The 4,838-nt window shown below is 42.9% G+C and overlaps 1 long non-coding RNA gene across 2 annotated transcripts; it reads left to right on the forward strand.

Annotated features, from left to right (window-relative positions):
• Positions 1 to 347: 347 nt before the first annotated feature.
• On the forward strand, positions 348 to 3,641 carry LOC128784319 (uncharacterized). Of its 2 annotated transcripts, XR_008429432.1 has the most exons (3): positions 348 to 454; positions 1,650 to 1,740; positions 2,467 to 3,641. It is a non-coding gene; the product is annotated as an uncharacterized LOC128784319 (long non-coding RNA). The 2 variants fall into 2 exon arrangements; XR_008429433.1 differs by lacking the exons at positions 348 to 454; positions 1,650 to 1,740 and adding an exon at positions 2,162 to 2,247.
• The last annotated feature ends 1,197 nt before the right edge of the window (positions 3,642 to 4,838 follow it).

Below are 4,838 nucleotides of genomic sequence, written 5' to 3' on the forward strand. Positions count from 1 at the left end.
AAAGGCACAAATAGCTTAGTGCAACAGCTCGCTATTCTCTTTCTTTCCCCTGCTCTCTCTAAAGCTTCCCTATGTGGCACAGAAATACTTTTTGAACCTTTACAACACACCCTTTCTATCTGCCAAATATGCTCTTGCACCTGCACCCTATGGGCCAACAAGCCTGGTTGGCACAGTTCTTACAACCATTACAGTTCTCCACCCTGGCTGTTTATACAGTTTTGCTGTCTTTTGGAACTGGGTCTTGGTATTAGGACAGTGTAATTCAGCCATGACAAAGCAATAAAAACAAACAGTTTATCTTCATGTTCTGGCTCTTGCATATGGCTAACAGTAGGAAGAAATGGTTTACCTAAAAACAGGTGGAACCCAGACCACAGTAGATGTGAGCTCCACTTGGTTCCAGACCATTACATCAGCAGTGGACTTAATCCACAGAAAACATCTAAGGGTTGTAAGTATGAGAGATCTAGAATTAATATGGCCACATTATTAACAATTTTTTTTATTTGGAAGTGATTACTGGAAAATGTTGGTGTTACTAAGTAGTTGGTTTTCCTTCCAGCTCTGTAGTATTTGTATTCCTTTTCCTTGTTTAATATTTTATGAGCATTTTTTCTTGGTTTTGTTTGTAAACGTGACAGCAGATGCCAAGACCTAAAAACTATGAGAGATGTAATCCAAAAACTGTGAAAATTGGGATTATCTTGCCTATGAGATCAGATGACTAATAATTTAATAGGGATTATTATAAGACCAGAGACTGAGTAAATCTTCCATGCTTTTACAGCAGTAATTCTGACTATTCTTTTTATCCATGTGGACTAGATAGTTGATCCTTTGCTCCTTATCTCCCACCAAAGCATCTCTGAATGCCAGTGATATGTAATTTTTAACTGGAAACTCTGAATTTGGAGTGAAATAAAATTTACATGAATCGCAGTTAGTCGCCAGTCATTATTTGGTCTTTCATTTGTGAGGGCAAAAAAAGCAGTATCTGAAGAGCTCTGGTTTGTCAATTCTGCTTAGAGCTGCTGTCCTTAGCCTGACTTACCTGCTCCTGTGTCTCCTGTGTCCTTGATGCACAGTGGTACCTTTGCATCTGGTGTAGTAAGTCACTGCCACACCAAAAGTCTAAAATCCTCTGAATGTCTCCCCTAAACTTCCCCATATCTAGATGGTGAGTTCTGATTTGGTCTATCCAAGTCTCTCCAAAGAGACATCTGATGGAAATAGTGGTAATAGTATCTTTTCCTTTCATTTTTTTTTTTTTAAAGTTGTACAAAAGATTGCCTAGGTATATGATTTAAAAACACCTGCCTCTTTGGTAGGGCTAAAACTGGGTTCTGCATGTTTCTTTGTCATGTTGACAGCAGCAGATACAGGGATGGCTCCCTCAGAGCCAATGGCTTGGCAGGCTTTTTCTGGTTGTCTACCTGATGATGAAGAAATGAATAACTGACAGCAGCTGAGGCAGAGAGACACGTCACATCTCACTGATGCTATTTGAATTGGCTGACTTGTGACACATGATAGAAGTGTTTTCCTTTGGCTCTAGGGTGAATCATGAAAATGCCTCATATACAGAGAATGTCCAAGTATTTTCCATATTGGCTCAAATTTCTCCATGTTATTGCTCTCATTTCCAGAAATGACTTATCAACAAGTTTGATTTGTGAAATGCTAAAAACGAAGCTGGCTAAAGGAGCACCTCCACTGTTATGATTTCTGCTGGCCAAAGTGAGTATCAGCAAGCTGTGGACATTTGATCTGGGAATGTGATTCCCTGTCTTTATGAGCCTCTGACAGTGGAAATCCCCACCACAGCCCAACCTTTGCACACTGGCGGGAAAGGAGATGGCCCAGTGTCTCCTTCCGTGCAGTCCCAAATCTGTCCTGCTAATGCAGCAGGACAGATCTGAGCAACTCTGTACCTTGGGAGGGTGTTTCTCTCCACCAGCCTGGCTGCTCTTATGTGACCGTGCAGAGTTCACTGCAAAGCCTCGGTGTTGACATCAGGAACATGACAGTCTTTATCCAGCCACAGATGTTTTCAAAAGCACTGGCTAGTGGCCTGAGTTACCTGAAGCAGTTACTAATTGTTTGATGATGACGCAAGCGACTGGGTCCAATTTCAGCCCTGCTGCGGGCTCCCGGGCAGGAATGACCTGCTCGACTATTACTGCTCTCCATATCCTGGTGAAAAGCAGGCCTGTAAATTCCCCAGGTGTTGAGCTCCTGCTGTAGGTAGGTTATATTGAAAGGGGGGTTTCATTTCTTCTGGTGTGAAATGCTCTTTTCTTGGGCCTTTTTTTCTGATTTAAACATGTGGATCTTTTTTGTCCCCCCCACATTTTATGTAGAAATTGTTTCGGATGCCTGTCTAAGCATTTCACAGGCTTTTGCTATTATCCAAAACTGTTTAAAATCATATTAAATGGCTTAAAGATTCTCCTTTTTGTCCAGGTTCCTGGCCTAACTCTCCTGTAACAGGCACATCATACAAGATTGTTTCACCAGGACTTGTGAGCTGCTGAACTGGAGTTGTCCTCTGCACTACTGGTGACACTTGCACCAAACTGCTTCAATATCAGCTCAGTATCACATCACTTCCTACGTTTTCATAAATGTTTCCACTTCTGATTTGGTCATTTATAGCAGATGCCATCTCATGTCATTTATGCAATGGCCAAAGCATAAGGTATATCCTGGGTATTAGTGGTGGGAAGCACTAGACCACAGCCTTTGCTTCCCTGCCCAGCCTGGCTCTGTGACATACTCTGGGCTGTGCCTCCTCTCCCTATGTAAGATGGGATAGTAATGGGTGGATTAAAAAGCTATCGGAGTCTTAACAGCTTGGCATCACCTGCCATTCAATTCCCATGATTAATGAGAGAGAAGTGAGTCAGAAATGCAGAGCAGAGGCTGTGGAGGTCCCCTGGAATCACACCAGATGCACCAGTGTTCTTCTGCTGCAGTTGCCTTGTGTGGGGTCAGTTCTGAGAGGCAGCAGGCAGGCAGCTGAGGGAAGGGCTCTTGCATGAGAGGATGAGGCTGGGTGAAGTATCCAGAGCAACTGTGGGAGATATTTTCTGTGTACAACCCTGAGAATATTTTCTGTATGGCTTTGTCACTTATATGGTTAGTCAGTCCTGTCCCAGCTTTTTGCAAAAAAAAGAAAAGTGAAGAGAAAAGAAAAAAAAAACCTCCTTGTTTTTAATGGTAACATTTAAAAATATAAAACCCTCCTCAGTGGCCAAACCACAGAAATTGCCATGCAGATCCGAGAGCAGGTGTGCTTCCTGGAGCTACTGGAACAGCATCAGAAACCTGCTAGTTCCCCAGTAAAAAGTGTCCTCTTAATTCTGGGTGAAATTCTCCTCCAAATGTGGTTGAGAGCAAAACTCCTATTTACTTTAATGCTTGCTGCCTTTCATCTGTTTTTGCAATAACTGGGATCAGACCTGAGAAGTGCACACAACTAGTGTCTGTTAGGGCAGAAGGAAGCCAGTGATGCTGGGAGAGGTTTAGGAATGAGCTGTTTGGTATGTCCACATTCTTGGGATGAGACCTTTCATGAATGTAACACAGCAAAGAATATTCCTGGTCTTTCACCAGTAAACTGAAGTTATGGCCTTCCATTTTCACTTCATATTTTCCTTAATTTCGCCCACATGCTGCTTTGGATATCTGCAACAAAATGCCTGTGTGGCTCTCAGCTCAGTAGTCCATTTCCACAGGGTTTTTGTGTTGCTCCCTCCTGCCAAACCAGTGGCTCTGGGGGAGCCATCCCTGTATCTGCTGTTGTCAGTGTGACTAACCCAGCACACTGGCCTCAGGTATTGAGCTGTCCCCCTGCATTATAGTGCCTGAGTAGGTGCTTCTGCTTAGCTGGCTTCATGGAGCTTCATGGACCTCAAGTTTCACTCAATAAAAAGTATCTACCTTCTTCAGCTTGGGTCATGAAGAATTTCAGTCATTTTTTGTGCCGTGGAAGTCATCCCATCCCTTCAAGAACAGCAGGTTGTCTGAATATGTTCTTGTATTGTGATGGAAATAAGGAAAGAAAGAAGATAAGTTGTGTGCACAGGCTACTGCAAGATGTATTTCCAAACACAGTCTTAACCATATAGCCAGTCCAGTTTTTGGGTCAGTGAGGATTTCGGGTGTTAAGTCATGGTTAACACAAATGCCCAAATAGATTCAGACCTTCCAACATTCTTCTATTTAGTCGTACCCATCACAGACTTCAGAGATAACTGACCTATTATTCAGTGGGAGAACTCCTTCCCACCCACTTTCCTCCCCACTATTTCCCAAACCGTTCCCCCTCACTTTAAGCCTTCCAGAACTTTTAAGACTTGATACTCCAGAGTGCTAAGCACCCTGGCCCTGATTCAGTAGAGCACTTACACATAGGAATAATTTCATTTGAAGTCAATGCAATTATTTGCATGCTTTAGCTGCTTTGGAGTGAATTGCTCCATATGCAATAGGGTGGAGTCCACAGAGTCCTTTCCTGGCTGTGTCCCTGCTAGACAGAGAGGAAAGCTCCAGTAGATATTTTCAGTGCTTGCCCCACTGGAGAACAAAAGGAAGCGGCACCTAGAAAGGGTATTTCTGGGCAGGATGGGGTTGTGGTTCGCTAATGCTGTGTTGTAAAAGGCTTGTTCTCATTGTAGTCTTATCAGAGCCTGAAAGATTATTCTTATCAGAGCATGTAACAATATTTTTATCAGCTTGAAAGACGATTCTTTTATACCAGGGTGGCTGTAAGCCTCTTAAGTCCTTTCCTTTTATTTACTTCTCTGTTGCACTTCTCTGCTTCTCTTCAATCA

The sequence above is a fragment of the Vidua chalybeata genome, chromosome 2 (assembly GCF_026979565.1).
Source record: "Vidua chalybeata isolate OUT-0048 chromosome 2, bVidCha1 merged haplotype, whole genome shotgun sequence".
Classification (NCBI taxonomy): domain Eukaryota; kingdom Metazoa; phylum Chordata; class Aves; order Passeriformes; family Viduidae; genus Vidua; species Vidua chalybeata.